Source organism: Monodelphis domestica, chromosome 3, assembly GCF_027887165.1.
Source record: "Monodelphis domestica isolate mMonDom1 chromosome 3, mMonDom1.pri, whole genome shotgun sequence".
NCBI lineage: Eukaryota > Metazoa > Chordata > Mammalia > Didelphimorphia > Didelphidae > Monodelphis > Monodelphis domestica.
The window spans coordinates 176,935,937-176,959,227 of NC_077229.1; the positions used below are offsets into that span (position 1 = coordinate 176,935,937).

General features: G+C 36.1%; 1 long non-coding RNA gene across 2 annotated transcripts in view; it reads right to left on the reverse strand.

The window, feature by feature from the left end:
- Positions 1–23,291, reverse strand: part of LOC130458351 (uncharacterized) — an 86,751-nt gene that overhangs the window by 45,955 nt on the left and 17,505 nt on the right. The gene's annotated exons all lie outside the window — the stretch shown is intronic.

A 23,291-nucleotide genomic window follows, 5' to 3' on the forward strand; every position in this document is an offset into this window, starting at 1 on the left:
AGGTTGGTTTTTGGCCAAGTGGAGGTAGAAAAATATCATTAGAAACTCAAGGATATTGGACTACTGAGAGAGATCTAGAGGGTATACAAAGCCAAGAAATTGTTTAAAAGTATTTTCATCAATGGGAAGTAGAAGAGAAGAAATAAATGTATAGTGCCTACTATATGTCAGGCATGGTGCTAAGTAATTTATAAATATTATCACATTTGATCCCCAACTTGCAATGTAGGTGCTGTTATTATCCTTATTTTACCATTGAGAGAACTGAAGAAAACAAAAGTTAAGTGACTTGCCCAGGGTCACACAGCTAGTAAGGATATGAACTCAAGTCTTCCTAACTCCAGCACTTTACTGCATATCAATATAGGTATTCCCTCTAGTCATTCAGGATGCAATTCAGCCAAATTTTCTCATCTATTCTTCTCCATGTTTTCCCATACCTCATCTATAAAGGATCTACATAGCATGCAGAAGACCTTTTTCTAGTTCTTTTAACATTCCACCGTTATCAGGGCAGCCCCCAGGCTCTCCATCTGTTAACTCTCATTCTCATTACTTAAGTGCCTCCCTCCTTGTTCAGACATCCATCTGCTGGATGACATTGTCCACATTAAGGGTTAGAATATTGATCATGCTCACATGATTCCACCAAGCATGCGTTCTTAAGTTCTCAAAGGTCACAGGCGCCTTTAAGTCTGGTGAAGCCTAGGGACCTCATCTAGGATCATGTTTTTAAATGCATAAAATGAACTACATGGAGTTACAAAAGAAGCCAAAGGTGAGGGAAAATACTGATGTCATTATTGTTTGTTTCTGGGTTTTTTTGCTCATCCAAGTTCATGGATCTTCTGAAATCTAAGTGTCTATGGACCCTGGTTAAGAATCCCTGACATAAAAAACTCTTTAATCTTTGGTAGAAAAATTAAAAGAATAATAGAGCTGGCAATGCATGCAAATTCCTGTGGATTAACACATCAATGAAAGAAGCATAATTTTTTTCAGACCACATGAAAGCAAAGTAATACCACTCACCTAGTGGCAATGTACCTAGTGACTGGCAAGAAAGCTATGGGAACATGAACAGCTTCAGAGACAATTTTTCTCACCTGATACAAAACAAAATTATTACCAGAAGATTATTCTGCATGTGGAGGTTTTTTGGGTATTTTTAGCATACTTTTATTAGCAATTGACCTAATATTGTTCCAGGAACATAGCAAGCACCAAAGAAATATTTGTTGGTTGAAGACAAATTCAGCCTATTTTACAATTTTGCCTAGTCTCATATATATATAGAAGCATACATTTTAGAATTGACAAAGATTTTGAGGGGTTGCATATTCCACCTCTAGTTTATATATAATGTGCCTCTTAAGCCTTCCTGACAAAAACGGGTTAGACATTCTGCTTATAAAAGGCATTCTCCAGTAGTATGTAAGTTCCCTTAGGTCAGAGACAATTTTATTTCATCTTTGTATCCACAATTTCATGATCCAGATGCAGCATATAACAGTTGCTTAATAAATGCTTAAAGAATTGTTTGGTCCAAAGAAGAGAACCAGGGCCCAGATGAATAGAAGTTTCAGGTAAATTAATTTTAATTCATTAACACGGAAAAACTTCAAACAATTAGAAATATTCAAAAACAAAACAGACTACATGTAGGAGGTTCCCTTTAACCAGAATTGTAATTGTTAAAACTGTTAGGTCTGAGAGCATTTGATTTAGGGTGATCCCAGGATGCATTGAGGAACAGCTACAACCTCTAACCTTAAGTCCTTAAGTCTGCTACTGACTTGTCTTTATTCTCTCTCTCTCTCTCTCTCTCTCTCTCTCTCTCTCTCTCTCTCTCTCTCTCTCTCTCTCTCTCTCTCTCTCTCTCTCTCTCTCTCTCTCTCTCTCTCTCTGCCTGTCTCATCTGTCTTTGTATGTTTGTCTGTCTTATTTCAAAGGCAATCTAATAATTATGCTCTGGAATATTCTCAGAAATTGCAAAAATAGGGGGCAGCTGGGTAGCTTAGTGGATTGAGAGCTAGCCCTAGAGACTGGAGGTCCTAGGTTCAAATCTGACCTCAGACACTTCCCAGCTGTGTGACCCTGGGCAAGTCACTTGACCCCCATTGCCTAGCCCTTACAATATTGACTCCAAGATGGAAGGTAAGGGTTTAAAAAAAAAAAGAAATTGCAAAAATGCTCTCATTTGGCTCATACCCTATCCCAAAATAAACTGGAGAAATGTCTTCTCCCATGACTTTGTTTCCTCTCAAACTCAAACCACAAACTCATAGACTTAGACAAAATCACTGTGAATGACTGTAATTTATCAACACTGTTGAATGATATAGAAAGACAGCTACCATTCAGACAAGGGGCATAGAAGGCAGTGATGAGGTTTATAGCCAAGTCATTTCTTTTACCCCTTCTCCACCCTCTTCCAATTCATTCAGAGGGGGGCTTACTAAAGAAAGGGACTAGTATCTAAACTCCAGAGGAAGTATTCCCTACAGAGGAAAAACAGGAGGAAGCGGGGCAAAGCCAGGGAAGACTAAGACCTGTTGCCTGGACTTTGCCAACTCCCATAATAACTACCATAATTGTCATTTTAGCCTGGTCTAACCTTCAGAGACTCATATTCCTGCTTTCTCCCCTCTTACTCTGGGGTCTATGAACTCACCCACTTGTACCACATGTGTGATGCCCCAAAGCTCAGGTAGAAGTCATTTCCTCAAGTCCTATAACAAACAATTAATAATAACAATAATAGCTATCATTTATATAACATCTAATATGAGCCAGACACTGTGCTAAGCATCTTATAAATGTCATCTCATTTGGTCCTCATGATAACCCTGGGAGGTAAAACCTCTTAGTAGCCCCATTTTATAGTTCAAGGGTTAAGTGACTTGACCAAGGTCATACAACTAGCTCCTGATTCTGAACCTAACCCTCCATCCACTATACCAACTAGATGCCTACATTATCTCTTTAAGGTGGTGTGATCAACATTGGTTGTTTGGTCTTAAAAGGATTATAAATTGGCATGTTTTCATTTGGGGCAGCTAGGTAGTGTAATGGATAGAGTGTGGGGCCAGGAGTTAAGAAAACTCATTTTTGTGAGTTCAAATATGTCCTCAGACACCTACTAGCTATGTGACCCTGGGCAGATCACTTAATCCTGTTGGCCTCAGTTTCCTTGTCTATAAAATGGAATGGAGAGGGACATGGCAAACGACACTAGTATCTTTCTTTGCCAAGAAAAGTTCAAATAGGGTCATGAAGAGTCTGAAACAGCTGAACAATTATCATTTATTTAAATGAATTCTCCATATTGCTTGTTGTTCTTAGGTCTGCATAAGAAAATCTCAGTGGTTCAGTGAAAAGAACATTGAATTTAGAGTTTTTGAATCCCAGCATTGCCATATCTTGGACCTTTGAACAAGCCACTTATCAGCAAAATGATAGAGATTGGACTTCTAAGGTGCCTTCTACCTCTAAATCTCTGACCCTATAACCTCCAAGTTTCTATCAGTCTCTAGATTCTCTTAAATTGTGTCCCAAAGTCTCTTAACTTGTCTAGATGTTGGGCTTGAGTTCTTGATTTTCTACTTTGACCATACACTGCTTATCCCAAGTAGTCACTGCCCCCTGTTAAGCCCCACATGCAAGTTCTTTGGATTGCTATTCACCTTTGCCATTCTCTTCATCCTAGGTCCCAGATGCAACATCACTGCACCCAAATCAAGTGACTCTGATATGCATGTAAACATCTACTGTTGTTCAGTCATTTCAGCCATGCCCAATTCTTTGTGACCTTTGGGATTTTCTTTTTCTTTTTTTTTTAAGCCTTACCATATATCTTGGAATCAATACCAAATATCTGTTCCAAGGCAGAAATGCAGTAAGAGCTAGGCATTTGGGGTTAAGTGACTTGCCCAGGATCACATAGCTAAAGAAGTGACTGAGGCCAGATTTGGACCCAGGACCTCCCATCTCCAGGTTTGTCATTCTATCCACTGAGTCACCCAGCTACCCCAATTTGGGGTTTTCTTGGCAAAGATGGAGAAATTGTTTGCCATTTCCTTCCCCAGATCATTTTACAGATGAGAACATGAAGGCAACTAGGATGAAGTGATTTGTCCCAAGTCATACAGCTAATAAGTTCTGTATATATCTTACTAGTACATAATTTTTTACATGCTAATTCCCCAATTTGAGGTCCTTGAGAAGCGCGACTGAGTTTTCAGTTTGGTTGGTATCTTTGCCTTTCTTTGTATCTTCAGTTCCTAGTATAATACATAGGACATTGTAGGTACTTAAAAATGCTAATTGATTGACTGATTATGTGGATATCAAGGTTCTCCTCCCTATTTCCATCACTGAGGAGAATATGGTAATTATGAAGCTTGCTGAGAGATCTGAAAATACAATATATAGCCAGGGAGTGGATTTGGAATACGTTTACCAGGAAGTATTGGCTCTGCTCTCGGATCTACAGTCTTCTCAGCAACATTCCCTACTCCCCATTCAAGCAGAGTATCCAGTTAGAATTTCTGTGGTGCATTGATTGGCAATAAGCCACAGGAGAAATCAATATATAGTTGCTTGAATTTGCTCGAGTATCTTCTCCCAGACAGTTTATTGAAAATGTAGAATGATTAACTAGTTCATAAGTGAGCCCATGCTGGAAAAAAAAATCACAATGAATTACAGTGCACTGAAAACTCTCCACACTGTATGCTTAACCTCTGGGCTGCTAGGATGAAGTTTCTCATAGCACAGGTGGTGTTAATAGAGAGGTATTATTTCATCAGGCTTAAGCGAGTCGAGATTTTTTTGGCAAAATGGAGCCTTCTCTTCCTTCAGATTCAAGTAACAAGGGTTACATAAATGCAGATTACCCAATTTCACAGCTGTATAACATCAACATTTTCAAACATATAAAAAAGTTAGACATGAAAAGGAAGGCAGCCGTCTTGTGGTTCACTGATATGTTGAAAACAATATGAGGCCAATTGAGATGATGGCAGCCTTTGGATTTGAACGATTATCTCATTAGTTCGTCTGGCAAAGAGGGATTTACCTTAATCGGTGGGGATTAGAAATGTTCTCAATCCTTCAGCATTTTCTTAGAGTAACAATGTAATTGACACACTCAAGCTTTGGTCAAACTGGAGTCTTGGACTTCCAGAGGCTTAGTCCATGTGTTAATCACCAATCATTTGTCTTTCTCCACTCAGATCCCAACTTCCATAAATACAATTTGACTGGGAGAGGGTGATCTCCTCAAGATAATCAGGGAAATTCCAGGGACTCAACTGCCTACCCTATGAGATAATAAAACAATTTCCTCCACATGACTCTAAATACTGAAGCTTATTAGCATTTTTGTTCCCTAATCCTTTGAGCTATGCTGAGTCTTCCTTTTGGAGTCAGCTCTCTTCCTTGATTAATGGGTCTACAACTAAATCATCCAGTCAGCTGATTTTCAGTTCATGCCCTAGAAGACCAGTTCACCATCCCCCACACCCCCTCCATTTTGTTCCCTGACCCTCACCCTCAGTATACAGTCAGGTGGAAAGGAAGTAAAACTGGAACCAGGTATAAAAATGTCCTGAATTGTGTCAGCTACGGGAAGCTATTGGGGGGAGGGAGGGAGAGAACATGAATCTTGTAGCCATGGAAAAATATTCTGAATTAACTAATTAAGTAAAATTTTCAAATCCAAAAAAAAAAAATGTCCTGAGACACTATTACAATTGATTTAATTTCTGTTTGTTTGTTTTTTTTTTCCCAGACATTGTGCATTCTAAATTATATAAGTGGACAGCATCAATAAGGGTAGACTGAACACAAAAATATATGTAAGAAAATTTCAAACATTAAGTTGACTCATCAGATATTAAATACCTATGTATGATAAGATAAATTATTTCCAATTAAAATATAATCAGTTTAATCTTTTGTGATGTTACTCAGTATTTAATATATCCATCACTTTCTAATTCTCTCAGAAAAGGTAACGAAAAGGTACCAAAATACACCAATCACTAGCATTGAAGTCTTAGGCTATCAAAACAGAATGATTTCATTTTAAGGGTTGTATCAAGTTTTTTATAGAATTTTTCTACCTCTTTACCCTCTGCAATAGATACTGATACACAAGATAACACTTACTTTCATGGCCACTACCTCCCAAATGTTTATGATAAGCACTGCAATATGAGATGACCAAACAGCCTATGAAACAATGTAACTGGTTTTCTGAAGATATGATAAAATTAATTTCTCCAACTCCTTTATTTGTCTTTCCATAAACCACCTTTTATTAAACTATAAATTCTATTGTCTGGTTTCATGTGTAATGAGAATGTCAAGATGGATGCAATTAGGTTCCTACCATAGTATATGCAACTGTCACTACACAAGATTCTCACATGGTACCTACCAACAGTTAAGTTAAAGGTATAGAAAATCTGAAATATATGTCATTCAATAGTATCTTATTGTTTTCTACTATTTTGTAGATAATTGAAAATCTGTGACCCTAAAAAAAGAACTACATTTCCCAGGAGCCCACTGTCTTCTTGTCATTACATACTTCCTATAGGCAGAGGATATTAGCAAATGGACAGTCCTCTTGGGCATGATGGCATCAAGCTTGGTGGTAGTGGTAAGGTATACACAGGGATTTTAAATGGGTTGATCAGCCATTGACACATGGCCTTTATTTTGTATCTTCTTTATTCTTTGATTTCTAATGATCATTAATAAATCTCCTAAAATATAACATTTTTATTATTGAGACTAATTTTAATTTTTACATTTGTCATTATTGCCATGGAAGTAGAAAGAGATGGCAGAGGACTCATTGTTTTTTTTTCTTTTTACTTCATGGATTGCCATGAACAAAGAATTTATTACCAAGAGTCTACTGGTGTTATGTGCTTAGCTAGGTTAGTCTTCAGAAAGGAGACTCAATCCTGTTCCCAAAACCATGTTTAAAGTCTTTCTAGTATTGTATAGCCTTCCAGAACTTGTGCTCAATTGACATGAGCTTTGAGATAGGAGAATCATTTCTAAATCATTTCTTCATACAATCAGACTTCTATCTTATTAGAAGAAAGATCAAAATGAGTGCAAAGCAGTAACAAAATGAGAAAAAGGTATGGTATGAAAATACAATCTGACTCATTCAAACAATTATTGACAATAAAAATAAATGGAACTTTGGTAAAAAGAAATCAACAATCATGTTACACAAAAATTTAACCAAAGTAAATCAATTGCTATAATGAGACCAAAAGTGCTCAAAAAACATCCAAATCAGCAAACTTGTGATCTACTTGACAAGCAAAAGAACATGGCAGTCAAGAAAGGAATGTGCTATGTTAGAATATAGTCATTTATACAATTTTACAAGAAGTATGGAAGAAGATTTTGAGTAGTATCATTTCATAAAACAGAGAGAAAGAGTGGAGGAGGTATAACCCACTTTTAAACTAAATTGAAAAGAAAGATTAGAGAGTTATCAAACAAATGAAGTATCCATAACAGAGAATATCTCTCTCAAGGTTATTATGAAAATCAAATGAGACAGTATTTGTAAACTGTTTAACATACTGTGAACATAGAAATCACTTAACAAATATGTGTTTCCTTCCTTTGAATCTCCAGGAAGGAGAAGAAAAGGGGTGGGGGTGATAATTTGAGTCATAACTTCAGAAAATTTATATGGAAATTACTATTACATGTAATTGGTAAAATAAAAAATATTTTTTAAAATGTAATAAAATCCTTGATTTAAAAAAAATAAAATCTTGTAAGATATAGAAACAAAAAAGTAAATAAATAAATAAATGGTCTGGAAAGGGATTCCCACTTAGGCATATTCCAAATAGGAAAGAGGTATGTACCTGTGATAAGAACTGAGGAGTTTAATCCAACAAGTTTAATCTGGGAGTTGGCACCTTCTCTGAGAAAGCATTGTGCCTCCATAGGCAGCATCTTGGTCCTAGAGAAAGGATTATACATTTCTTGTGCCAGTTAGCATCCAGAAAGATGTGATAAATATGGACCCAGAGAAAAGAGAGGAGAGGATAGAACTGAAACACACAATTTCTCCCATACAACACTGCTTCTTTTATTTTGTTTCCTTCTTGAATTGATAAATCTCTGAGTGAGGCACAGAAGAAAAAAGAGATAATTGAGCTAGATCTATAAAGACATAGAAATTAAATACAAAAAGGATATGAAACTTAATATTTCAGCTCTAACCCCAAGAATAACATAACGAAATTAAAGAAAAAAAAATAAGAATATAGCCCATGAGTCATATAATAGAATTTTAGAATAGATTCTAAAGGAAGATAATTAATGAAGACAATTGTTGGAGGCATGACTAGTATGAATACTCTCTTAGTTCAGGTTCAATGCTGGGATGAAATGAGGCATTCATAAATCACTGCACATTTTACAGAGGTTTACTTTGCCCCAACACAATAAGAATATGCAACAAGGATATAGTGGTACTTAGCTTCTTTGGACCAATCATCTCTATTTGGATACATGTAGTCAATAGGTCAAAAAGGTATATTGTCTTGTGTCCAGGAAGCCAGTCATTCAAGTTCTAGGGGCGGCTTTAGCTTGGACATCTCCCATGTTGCCTTTTTGAGAGTGAGAGGGGAAGGAAGCTGAGTCAGGGAAGTTGAGGTCAATCAGGTCCCAATGACAACTTTATCTTCCTTTAAGTAAAACCTCCCCATGTTTTAACTAGAGGAAAGAAGTTGTACCAGAGAAATGCTGGTTCTATCACAAAAGTAAAGCAAAGAAATATTTCTCAGAAAAAAATGTCCAATAAAAAGAGAATTAATAAACATAAGAAATTGAAGGTAAAGTGATTCAATGCAAAAAAATATTAAGTTGAATTTATCCCAGGAATGCAAGGATGGTTCAACATTAGGAAAACTATAAATAATTATTCATCATATTAAATAATTGGTCATTGCATTATGCTATATAATTAATAATCACATTAAAAGCATAAACTCTACACCCACATAATTATATCAAAATATACAGAAAAAGGCTTTTGAAAAAATGAAATAATCATTTATGAATTTTAAATACCTATAAACATTGACAAAGATTAATTATTAAATATAATTAAAATTAAATATCTAAATCCAAAAGCAAGCAGTATATGGGAATGCTAGAAGTTTTCCTAATGAAAACATGAATAAAACAAATATGTCCCCTTTCTTTGCTATTATTTGATATAGTTATAAATTTGCTAATGATAGCAATAAGATAAGAGGAAGAAATTAAAGGCATACAAATATGGAAACAAGAGGATAAATTAACTAATTTGTTGATGATATAATGCCTTATTTAGAAACTCCTAGATATCAGCAAAGAAATTAATTAAGAAACTAATAACTTCAGTAAAATAACAAGATATAAGATAAATCCCTAAAATAAAAAATATTTCAAAATCCAGGAAGAAATAATAGAAAGGAAATTTTCATTCAAAATAACTACAAATTTACAAAATAGCCATGAATCAATCTACTAAAATATAATTTTCTGGTAAATCTGATGACAAACTGTTCTTTAAAGCAATAAAGATCTAAATAAATGAAGATATTTTTAGTAGTTAATACTGAGTCATTCCAAAATAATTTTAATGGCTTTGCTATCAAAATTAATTTTTAGACAGTGCTACATCAAAATACCAAAGGTATATACTCTTTGGAGCCAAACAAAATAATAACAAAATTCATTTAGAAGAACAAAATATTTCAAATATCAAGGGAAATAAATAGTTGGAGGGGGACAGACAGTAAGAATGAAGAAATAATCATCAAAACTAATTGGTAGTCATTAAAAATAGAAAAGTAGATCAATAGAACAGAGAGGAAAGAATGAGAGATAATTGAATCATCAATAATTCAGCTTATAAGAAACTCAGAAACAAGTTATGTGTGAATAAACTCCCTTTTAACATGACTAATTTAGAAATTGGAAAGCACAGTGGCTAAAATTAGTTTTAGATAAACATTTTATCCTAAATAAAACAATGAATTAAAAATAGTTATATGACTAGAATGATAATTTCAAAAAAAATTAGAAGAAAACTAAATCAGGCATTTTTTGAATCATTAGCTAAAGGTTAATTCTTAACCAAATATGTGAGAGGCAATTTCAAAAGACCTTTTCACTGGCTGTCTCACATACCAGAATGCATTCCCTCCTTATCTCACTCTCCTAGTCCCTCTAGAGAAAAGTAACTAGTGCCATATTGGGTAGATAACTGGGCCCAGAGTCAGGGAGACCCTAAGTTCAAATCTGTTCTCAGATACTTACTGGAATAAAGCACTTAACCTCTGTTTGGTTCACATTCCTCAAGTATAAAAATGGGGATAGTAATAGCGTCTACCTCCCAGAATTATTGTAAGTCTCCAAAAATGAGGTAATATTTATTAAAGCATCTGGCCCACTACCTGGTACATAGTTGGTGCTATATAAATGCTTATACCCTTCCCTTTTCCCTTTAAGATATAGCTTAAGCATAATCTTCCTTAGAATGGAAGCTTTCCTGGTCATTCCAGCTTCTAGTATTCTTCCTCTCAAACTACCTTGAATTTAACAATTTTGTATATATTTGTATTTATTTGCTTTATATTTATGCCATATATATTTCTATAAGTACTTGTTTGACTTCTCACTAGAATAAAAGATGTTTGTGAATAGGAATGCTTCTTTAAAACTTAAAACTTCTAAACTTTTGACTAAGCTTTAACTCAACTTTTAAACTAAGCTCTTAGCTCAGGCTCTGGCTTATAGGGAGCAATTACTAAATAATGGTTGGTTGGTTGATTGACAATTTTTGTTAATGAAATTAAAAAGATTTGGACATGAATAAAATGTATCAAATATTTTTCATAAGAAATTGATAAATAAAATTTATAGAGGCAACTATGAGAAATAGAAAAAGAACAAAAGTCATTTACCAGTAGATATGTGGTCAAAGAAAATGAACAAAGAGTCCACATCACTAGAAATTATTACAACAACAAAAAAAGAATGCCCAAAATCACTGATAATAAGAGAAATCACCTTTTTTGAATTTTCAACTCCCATCTAACAAGTCAACAAAGATGATGAAATGTAAGTAAATGTAGGAAAGATTGTAGAAAGATATCCAGACCAAAGCACCTGTGTATGATCCATCAATTATGAAAACTTTTTTAGAATTATGGGAATAAAGTCATGAATATGTCCATATCCTTTGACACTGAGCTTTCACTTGCATAGCTTATACCCCAACAAGGTCAATGATAAAAATAAGGTTTCCACAGATGTCAAAATATATCAACTCTTTTTTGTAGTAGCAAAGAACTGAAAACTGGATGCCTATTTATTGGAAAACAAAGACAAATTATATTGCATATATATAGTTGAATATTATTGAGTTATGAGAAATTACTAATTTGATGAAACAGAAAATAAATGAGAAGACAAAGGAGCTGATATGATTAAAGTAAGTAGGACCACAAAACCAATATACACAATGACTAAAAATAAATAGCAACAACAAAATCAACAAAAAATCAAATCTATGAAATTATAATAACTGAATGATGCCTAGAAAGAAATAAGACACTTCCACTTCTCTTCTGAAGAAGTGGGGGACTCTGGGTATGGAATACAACATATAATGTTCAACTTTCACGAGGTATTGGATAGTTCTCTTGAACTGTGATTTTTTTGTTAATTTTTTATAAGGGATGGCTTTCTGGGTGAGGAACAGTTGAAAAATAAATTGGTAAATGTGATCAATGTAAAAACAAAAGACCAATAATATTTTTTCAAAAGAAAAATGGTAGTGTTTCTTAAAGTAACATATGGTATGGATAATTTCTGAGGTACCATCTAATTCAGAGATCCTGTGATTCTCAAATGATAAAGTGTTTGGAATTCATGAAAGGATAAACATCATGATAAAATGTAAGATAGTAAACTAATATTAAGCTCACATATGTTGCTCTTGTTGACATAAAACAATGCTTTTGTTTATTTTATCCCATTTAAAGAATTAGGTAAGTTTGTACTTATGAATTACGTAAGATTTGTAATTATGCATATAAGTACAAACTTACATAAGTTTGACCTACTATTATTCTCTGGAATTCCCTAAAAAGAAAATATTATAAAGGCAGAAATTGCATTATTTTTCTAATAATTTGTTTTTTAAAAAATCATTTGTTTAACAAATAATGGTTGAAGTTTTGATTAGCATACAATACTAATAAATGAAAGAAAAAATTTTAAATGGTTCCTTTATTTTCCTAAACCACAGGGTTGCCCAACTCTAAGATTAGCATCAATTGTGTATAATGGCTTATAGTTGATATAATTTTTACATTGAGGTATACATTTTATCTTAATTGCTTCCTCTAGCCTGAAATTTGGGTGAAAAATCTCTCAGGTGACTTCTAAATCTGGATTTCATTAAATACTTTTTGGTTTGATTGAATCTGATTTGTAAACAAATGACTTTCTCAAAACATGAAGTCATGTAAAATCTCCAACTATCAATGCCTTGTTCTCCTCTGACACCATAAATAAACCTCATTTCCTCTGCAGGATCAGTAAGAAAAGTACCATTTTGAAAAATATCTCTCCAGGCAAAGATATTAGGTAATTGCTACCTGCCGGACCGTATTTGCTTCCATTTAACTTTCTAACAAAAAAAAGTAAACCATGTTTTAAGTCAAGCGTTACTCGGAGCTCAGCATTACAAGCAGACCTCTACTATCTTGGCATTTCTACAAGGTCTATTACATAATTTACAATGAAGCAGTCTGTGGTGAGTAGCCTAATCTCTTCTTATGCCATGTAAAATCAGCATTACCTCGTTATGGCTTTTCAACCATTCTCTGCTGATTAATTGTGACAACATTTCAAGTTTCCTTCCTAGCTTCCTATCATTTCCCCCTGACCACACCAAAAGGAACTATGTATGAGCAATATTGGAGCATTACTTTGCTCTCACTTGGTCATCGTGACCACTGTGACTTTGGAAGTTGCTCTGTGATTTGGTCATTTGTGAGTATGTGGATCATTGGGATTGGGTGGGAAGATATCTAAGTTGCTTTTTGTTGGGGTTTTTTCCAAATCTAACATTCTACAAATTTGTGACTCCATGATTATAAGCTTCATATCAACACAATAGTATAACCTTTATTGGTTGCTCTTTTCATTGGCAAAGGAAGCAGTGGACAGACTCATTCCTCGGCGTGCACCATTGGATTGTTTTGAGAAATACAAATTCCATACAAAGTCACTATGAACTTACTTCAAAGGGATCTATGTTCTCAATGCTATAAATTCTCCTATCACTGCAAAAATGCAACCGATCCAAGTCGTATCATCTTGTGAGAGTTTTGGCCACATCTGCCCACAAAATTTTTATAGAGGATCTCCAGAAAATCATGGTACAGTTCTCTGATTCTCTTTAAATTTTGTGGATATACTAATGTGGCATTTATGGCATCCATTCATTAAGAACACTACTTTCATGATCATCTCACATCCTTTTCTGATCATAGAAAGCCTTAATAATGCCATTTTAATGTCATATCTTATGCAAAAATTGCCATTGTTTAAAATGCTCCAACCAACTTTGTCCTCATTCTGTATCTTTCTTTTTTTTAAACCCTTACCTTGTATCTTCGTATCAGTTCTAAGTCAGAAGAGCATCAAGGGGTAGGCAATTGGGATTAAGTGGCTTGCCCAGGGTCACACATCTATGAAGTATCTAAGGATCGATTTGAACCCAGGTCCTCCTGATGTCAGGCCTGGCACTCTATCCACAGTGGTACCTAACTGGTCCATCCTGTATCTTTCCTTTCCCTCTTGGCAACCTAGAATTCCAATTCTTCAAAGACTTGTATCAATCTATCACTATTGGGAGAACACTAGTGTTAAAGAAGATAAGATTTCATCAGAATGAGTAACCTGGGATCACTGAAAGTACCATTCCCAAAATGTAATCCAGCTGACTGTCTTCTGCCTATTTAATTCTGGGTCCAGTTTACTACTGCTCTGCAGTGTGTTTCTGAAACATGTTTTATTATACTAACTTACTGGTCATCCTGCGGCATATTATAATCTGGGCAATATTCATTTTTACCCACTTTGTTTTCTCAGCATGGATGACTAAGTAGATTTCTTGTGAGTCATTCTGGTTCCCTTGGAGGGAGGAAGGAGGAGAAACCCTGTTGTCCAGGGCTCTCTGCTATGAGAAATGTCATTTACAAATAGAAATGGCTGAAGAAATTCTCCATAGGTAAAGAATCCCTTGATGATTTTCCACAGAGAAAGGAAAAGAATAAGCACTTATTATATGCCTACTATGTGTTAAGTATTATCTCAAACACTTTATAATTACTATCTCATTTAATTCTCACAACTATTTCAGAAGACAGATGCCAATCCTGAACAACTCGGAGGGATCTATGAGAAAGAACACCATCCACATTCAGAGGAAGAACTGTGGGAGTAGAAACACAGAAGAAAAACAACTGCTTGATTACATGGTTCGAGGGGATATGGTTGGGGATGTAGACTCTAAATGAACATCCTGGTGCAAACACCAACAACATGGAAATAGAATCTGATCAAGGACACATGTAATACCCAATGGAATTGCGCGGTGGCTATGAGAAGGGCAAGGGGAGGGGAGGGAGGAATAGAATATGATTTTTGTAACCAAGGAATAATGTTTGAAATTGACAAAATGAAAAATAAAAATAAATATATCAGTAAAAAAGAAGAGAGATGCCAATATTGCTCCCATTTACAGATGAAGAAACTGAGGCAGAGAATGTTTAAGTGACTTGCCTAGGGTTTTATATCTAAGTAAGTATCTATGGGTAGATTTGAATTCAAGTCTTTCTTACTCTGAACCTACCACTCTTTCTACTGTTCCACTTAGCTGTCTCCAGCTATTTACATTATTAAAAGATACAAAAAATTAATCTTAAAAGTGTACATTCAAGGGGCAGCTATGTAGCACAGTGGACAGAGCACCAGGCCTAGAGATGAGAGGTACTGGGTTCAAATTTGCCCTCGTACACTTCCTAGCTATGTGACTCTAGGCAAGTCACTTAACCCCAATTGCCTACTACCTCTTACTTTTCTTCTGCCTTAGAACTGATATTCAGTATCAATTCCAAAACAGAAAATAAAGATTTTTAAAAAACATACACTCAAGATCCAATCACAGTATTCTAGTCATCTCTTGGCTTGTCATTGGAAGACCATCTCAGTTCCTGCTTCTTTTTGGGGAGCAGCTGAAATGCCATGTTGAGTACTTGTATCACCACAGTAGAGTACAGAGGCAGCCTGGGAACAATTGATCTGCTTATACAGAAGGGGAAAGGATTACTACTGATGGTGGGAAAAAACCCTGGCAACAACCCAGCCTTTAGGCAGAATGGGTTTAGCTTTGATGAGAGTAACTGTCCGGAGGAAGGCTTAGGAAGGTTTGAGTGCATGGGGAAGGACACTGCTCTCGTTGTATCCTGGGATGGGAGGGTGTTCTCTTACATGAGAACTGCACATTCCACCAGTGAGCTGATCTGCTATAAGTCTGTCTCTCTTCCCCACAGCCCTGTAGGAGCCCCCACGTATTGTGATGTGTGCTTGGGAATCACTCTGGCATAAGGAAGCAGCAGTGCCTCAGGACACCAGGTCTGTGTTAACTAGATAATCCAGCTAGAGTCTAGGCTGTTGAGATCAATAAACATTTCCATCAGCCGGGGAATGGCTGAACTTGTTGTATTATTTGATTGTAATTAAATCCTATCAGAAATGACAAACAAGATGATGACCAAAAAATAAATAAATAAATAACCTGGAAAGACTTATATGAAGTGATACAAAGTGAAGTGAATGGAACCAGGAGAACATTGTACACAGTAGCAATTATAGTGTATGATGATCAACGCGGAATGATTGAAACATTATCAACAAGGCAAGGATCCAAGACAACTCCAAGGGACTCAGGATGAAAAAGGCTCTCCACCACCACAGAAGGATGTGATGGAATCCAAATGCAGATTGGACCATGCGGATCTTCACTTTATTTCCCCCATGAATTTTTCTCTAGTGTAAGCAATATGTGTTTTGTTTCACAACATGGTGAACGTGGAAATATGTATTATATGATAACATCTGTACAACCTAGATTGTATTACCTGACTTCTTAGGGAGAGGGGAAGGGTGGAAGGAATCTGTCAAACAATGATTATTTAAAATTGTACCAATGTGTAATCTGATTTTTTTTATTTAAAATTTTTTATTTTGTGCTTATTATGTACCAGGCAACTGGGTTAAGTCAAGACATTTTTAAGTGCTATGTGCTACCAAGCTCTGCAGATACAAAGAAAGGTAAAAAAATAAAAACAACAGTCCCTACTCGAAAGGAGGACACAGTCTATGTTACAAGGGAATCACTTTAAAAGACTGATATATATTAATTTAAGGTCGCCAAGGAATCAGCTATGTAATTCCTAAATGAAAAACTCAAGTCAGCCGTCAGCCTTTTTTTGGAGTTTAATTACAATAGGAGCAAGAAAGGAATTAGAGATATATATAGAGAGAGAAAGGGGAGAGAAGGGAATAGGGCTTAAATACCCCTTCTGTTTAGGCTGGGCCAAAAGGCCCAAGCCCTTAGATAGCTGGGGCAAAGAAAAGAGATCAGTCCCTTTCACTCACGTGTCCAAAATGGAGAAACAGTCTCAGAGGCCCCCACCTTCAGCTTCCTTCAGAGCAAGCTTCCTCAGAGCCCAGGAACCACACCGACCAAAAAACTCAATCCTCCCTCTCAAGTCTCCAGCCCTCCTATCTTTAAGGACACCATCCAAGTTGCCTCCCCTCAGTCCTCACATCTACCAATCACTCTTCATCAATTTCCCTGTCAATGGAGGCTCTCGCTTAACCCAGGACCGCCCAGAGGTTTCTGGCTTTTGCACATGTCTGTTGAAGGTCATATTTTTCAAATGATTAAATCTTTACTCCTTTGTTACAGCCCTTTCTAAATCCTGTTAACTTGAGTATGGTAGAGATTGGAATAATTAAATTTTGATCTAGGCTGCAGCCCTTACTCAATCCTATTAGGACTGAATAGGGTGGAGTATCTCCATTGTATCAATTCTAAAATCAATCAAGACTCAAAGAAATTCCTGTTCTATGCTTAAGCATAGGTCAAAGTCCTTTCCATTGTTCAGCAAAGGGTTTCTGTCCTAAAGTAATCTTAAGAAGGGAAGAGAAGGAACCTCCCATGCCAATGGAGTTCCCATTCCAATAGACTATCAGTAAGAAATTTTCCAAGTATGAAATATCCCAATGGTGAAATTTCCAACATTTATAAGTCTAAGGAAATTTTGAGGTTTACAATCCCCCCTGATGATCATTGGGAGACTAGTCTCCCCATTGATCATTTAACATAATCATTTTGTAGTTCTAAATTCACTTCTAACTAAAGATATACACAATATTCAATTTTCTAAGAGAAATTAGAATAGTGAGAGAGGAAATAGAAAAGAAAAGAAAGCAAAACCAATGTTTGCTAGGCGCATTGACAGAAAGCCAAATTAGGGGCAGTCCCTTTTGGCATAAATGTTACAATAAATGTTCAATCAAAAGTTCAGTCCAATCAATCACATCCAAAGTTCATTCTTGATCTTCTTGATGAAGTGTAGGTTTTTGGCATCTTTCTGCAACAGTTCATTCTCTGGATATAAAAGTTTCAAGCTTCTTTCTTGAAGATCTTTTCTCGAACAAAATCAAAATCCTTGAAATTTTTTTTTTTTATAACAGTAAAATCTTAAACAAAAGTCTTGGATTTTTATAAAAATACAATCTCAAACAAAAAAAAAATTCAAAAATTCTTAGATTTTAAATTAAAATACAATCCCCCCTGAAGTAAGTATTAAAAAAAAAATATCAAGTTTAGCTCAGAATGCAATGTTCAGTTATGGGGTTGTATGTGTCAATTATCAAAAGAATAGAAAAAATAATCAAAAACATAAGAAAAACTCAAAATAGACCTTGTATAGGTCCAGTTTAAAGTAATTTCTATCCCACAAGTATGTAGAACAGAATGCAGTAATATTTCACTTAGCCATTTGTAGCCAAGACTACAGGAAGTTGCCATAATATAAGAAGAAAAGAATTAGAATTCTATTTTGATGGGGAAATGTCATTCCCTTGTCTGATTTTTTTTTTCCTTCAGAGATATAGGGAGCCAGCATGATAGTCAAGCTTTGTACTTGTTTGAGTACTTCGAAAGGAGTGTAGATACAAGGAAGTCCTACGACTTAAACATAAGTTAAGCGTCGCAACCTTGAGTCTCACTTTAATATTTCATGTGTGCTCTATTGGCACTATTCAGGTTTAGTCTGTGCTCCTTGTTTTTATCCCTTTTCCTGGAATCAGACACAAACATTAATCACAGTCCTATAATATTTTATCAATAAATGGCAGGTTCCCATAGTTTAAAGCTTTTAGGCATATATTGATATTATAGCAAGAGTATATATATTAACTTGTATTACTGCAGGGAAAAAAATAATATTAATATTAATTATGTGTACCTTCAGTACAAAAAAATGAGAAAAAAATCAAATATTCTGATCAAAAAATAAAAAGAAATAAGAAAAAATAAGGAAAAAAATCAGTAATTCAATATATTCTTGAAAAAAAAACATCCATTTGTCTATGGATTATTATCTCCAATTCATATGATAAGATAGAGTCACAATTCATATGATAGGATAGAGTCAATCAGTCTCAGCAGAAGATGCTTTCTTCACATGTGAGCAGTGAATCCAAGAGTCTCTTTCTCCAATCTTTATAGATGTTGGAGTAGTTAATAATATTTGGAATGGTCCTTCCCATGAAGGTTGAGTTGCTCCAGTTCGCTTGAAATTCTTGATATAAACTTTATCTCCTGGGTTCAGGTCATGCAGAGAAAAGTCTAATGGTCCAGCTTGTACTGCAGCTCCGGATTCATGAAGTTCACGTAGTTTGTGCTGTAACTCCTGTATATAGGAAGCAATAGTAATATCTCCCCCTAATAGCGATGTATAAGCCGGGGAGAAAGGCTTAGCCTGTATAGGCGGATGTCCAAAAAGCATCTCAAATGGTGAAATATGTAAGTCTCCTCTAGGCCTGCTTCTAAGATAAAATAGGGCCAGAGGGAGAATTTCAGGCCATTTTAAATGGGTCTCAGTGCATAATTTGCCAATCATAGTCTTAAGTTCTTTATTCATCCTCTCCACTTGGCCTGAGCTCTGGGGGTGATATGGAACATGGAATTTTGGAGTTATCCCCAAGCAAGAATATATTTGATTTAAGACAGAATCGGTAAAATGACTCCCTCTATCGGAGTCAATACGTGCTGGTAGGCCAAAACGAGGAATAATTTCTTTTAAAAGTATCTTTGCAACAAAATCTGCTGTGGCTCGGGTCGTAGGAAATGCTTCCGGCCATCTGGTTAGTTGATCTACAATTACTAGACAAAATTTATAACGTCCAGCTTTTGGCATTGTAATGAAATCTATCTGTAGATGTTCAAAAGGTGTGTAAGCCAGAGGACGTCCCCCAAAGGCTTTTCCACGATATGCATGTTGGTTATATGCCTGGCAAATAGGGCAGGCTGAACATACTTTAGAGGCTACAGTAGTTATACCAGGGGCTATCCATACTCTCTTGACAGAGTCCACGATGCCCTGGGTGCCAAAATGACCATTTTTATGAATAGATTGGCAAATTTGGTTATAGAAACTTCTAGGGAGCAGGGGTTTTCCTTCAGGTGACACCCATACTCCATTAATTTGTTTTGCTTTAAATTTTTGTTTCCATTTTTCCACTTCCTTTTCATTATAGGAGAGTGATAAATTTAAATTATCAGTGGTTGTTAATGTTAAAATTAATCCAGGTCCTTCTATGGCTGCTAGTTTTGCAGCGGCATCTGCTCGGTCATTTCCTCTAGAGACAGGGTCAGAGCCACCTGTATGGGCAGAGCAATGAACTACAGCTAGGGCTTTAGGCAGTTTGAGAGCAGAAAGAACTTCATTAATAATTTCTGCATTAGCTATGGATTTTCCAGCTGAGGTTAAAAATCCTCTTTGGAGCCATAGCATCCCGACTGAGTGACAAATGCCGAAAGCATATCTAGAATCCGTATAAATTGTTGCCTTTTTATCCTTGGCAATTATACAAGCTTGTTTTAGAGCTATGAGTTCTGCTCCTTGAGCGCTAATGTTAGAAGGTAGTGAAGCTGACCATTCAGTGGCAAATTCTGAGACTACGGCAGCTCCAGTGTAACGTATGCCATCCCTCATAAAAGAGGAACCATCGGTAAATAAAATCAGATCTGCATTGTCTAAGGGAGTGTCCAAGAGATTATCTCGAGGCTTTTCTGCCATGGACACTAATGTTTCACAGTTATGTAGTGGTTCTCCTGAAGTGGGTAAATCTGGAAGCAAGGTGGCAGGGTTAAGAGTTGAACAGCGTTTCAAGGTAATATTTTCACTATTTAATAAGGTTATTTCATACCTTGTAATTCTCTGATCCGAGAATGCCTGTGTTCTATGTTTTACCAATAATGCTTCAATCTCATGTGGGCACATTATTGTTAATGGACATCCCAATACTAAATCAACGGTTTTTGTTACTAGTAAGGCTGTAGCAGCTACTCCTCTAAGGCATGGTGGTGCTCCTGCTGCTACTGGGTCTAGTTGGGCAGAATAATAAGCAATTGGGCGCTGAGAAGGTCCCAAAGTCTGAGTTAACACACCAGAGGCTACTCCTCTTCGCTCATGCACATATAAAGTAAATGGCTTGTTGTAATCTGGGATGCCTAGAGCAGGGGCAGACATGATAGCCTTTTTCAGATCTGTTAGAGCTGACAAGTGTTCAGGCTCTAATTTGAGGGGTTCAGGAACCGAATCCTTTGTTAATGCTATAAGGGGTTTAGTGATTTCCCCATAGCAAGGAATCCATTGTCTACAAAACCCTGTTGCTCCTAAAATTGCTCTCAGCTGTTTCTTAGTGGTAGGAGCACTCAATTTTTGAATGTTCTCAATTCGTTTTGGAGAAATATAACGAGCACCCGCAGTCAAGATGAATCCCAAATATTCTACTTTTTGGAGACACCATTGAACTTTATCCTTAGAGATTTTATGTCCTCTTTTGTGCAATTCCAAAAGAAGGTGTTTGCTATCTTCTTGACATGTTTCTGCATCTGTTGAAGCCAAGAGTAGATCATCTACATATTTGATTAATTTGCTATTTTTAAATGTTATATTGTCTGTGTCTTGGCTCAAAATTTGCTCAAATAAGCTCGGACTTTCGACATAACCCTGTGGCAGCCGACACCAGGTATATTGTGAGCCCTTCCAGGTGAAAGCAAAAATATGCCTGGAGTTTTCATGTATTGGTATGGAAAAGAAAGCTGAACACAAGTCTACTACTGTAAAGTATGTAGCTGTGCTAGGAATAGATGAAATAATAGTATGTATGTTAGAAACTACGGAGTGTCTCTTTATAACGTGATTATTCACTGCCCTTAGATCCTGTACAAATCTATAGATGTGTTTGCCATCGGGCCCTCTTTTTGGTTTTTTAATTGGCAGGATGGGCGTGTTGTATTCAGATTTGCAAGGGATTATTATTCCCTGTTCTATTAATGAGTTAATAACTGGTGTAATACCCTCAATTGCCTCCTTTGAGAGGGGATACTGAGGGATAGAAGGAGGTGGGCTAGATTTAGTTTTTATCTGCACAGGAACAGCAGATTTAAGTAAGCCTACATCAGAAGAAGATGTGGCCCAAAGAGACTCCGGTATATCTTTAGGTATTTCAAAAATGGAAGGTTCTTTTGCCTCCTGGTTTTCCGAGAGAAGTACAGGGAGTAAATTTAAAGATTCCTCTGGTACTTCTAATGATAATGAGCCATCTGGGGAGCAGGTTATTGTGGCTCTGAGTTTGCATAGAAGGTCCCTCCCCAGCAAATTTAAAGGGGAGTCAGGCATCAAAAGGAAGGAGTGTTGTACCTCTAGGGGTCCTACAGACACCATTCTAGGAGGAAGTCTTTTAACTCTTTGGGTTATTCCTGATACTCCCATTACATTCTCTGAGCCAATAGAATAACATTGTAAATCAGGTGTTCTCTTTAATACAGACCAGGAAGCTCCGGTGTCTAATAGACAATCATAATAAGTGTTACCCACTTTTAAGGTAACATGGGGTTCATTAGTATGGGGAGGGCAGTGGATAGGGACAACGGGTAGTAGGACATCAGGGTCTGGGAAATCAAAGGTTGTATCCTCTGATTCCTGTGCCCCAGCCCCCCCCGGGCACCATCATTGTGTTTGGGATATTCCTTGGGCACCCCCCTGAAGGGCACCTCTCTGAGGGTCATTAGTACCTCGAGTAATTTTTGGACGAGCGCCATTTCTCATATATTGTTGAGTATTATCATTAAAATTTTCTTCAATTTGAGCATTGTCATTAAATTCCCAATTCCTATTTCTATAATTCTGGTTTCTAAAGTTCTTATTTCTATATTCATTATAGTTATTTCCATAGTCATTATTATAATTTCTAGAATTCTGGTTTCTATAACCATTATCATAATTTCTATAGTTATTATTTCTAAAACCATTATTAAACTGTGTATTCCTTCCAAACATCTTAAGAAAGGTTCTACATTCCATCATTTTGTGGCCCTTCTTCTCACAGAAGTGGCAAGTAATGGATTGATAATTGGATTTCTGGAGAGGGGCAATTGTCGTTGGTTCATTATCATGCCCACTTTCTAATTTAGTTATCCTATCTATTACACATCTCATTTTTTTCTTCATTTCCTCCATGTCATCATTATTCTCTTTCTCCTTTTCTTCGTTTCCCTTAAAAACATATATAGCTGTTTTTCGCAATTCTTCAAGGTCCATATCTGACCATCTTGGGCATTGTGTTTTAAAATAATTTTTAATTACTTTGCAAGAATTGTTTACAAAGATTCTTCTAACTTGTCTTAAACTATTCTCTTTATTTAAGTCCCAATCTAAGTATCTGTCCCCAAACTCGATAATTCTGTCCATAAATCTGGAGGGTGTTTCGTTTTCCTTTTGCTTAATTTTTTCCAGTTCCATCCACTTATCTGTACTGTCCGCACATTCCTTCATGGCCGTGAGGATGGCCTCTCTACAACGGTA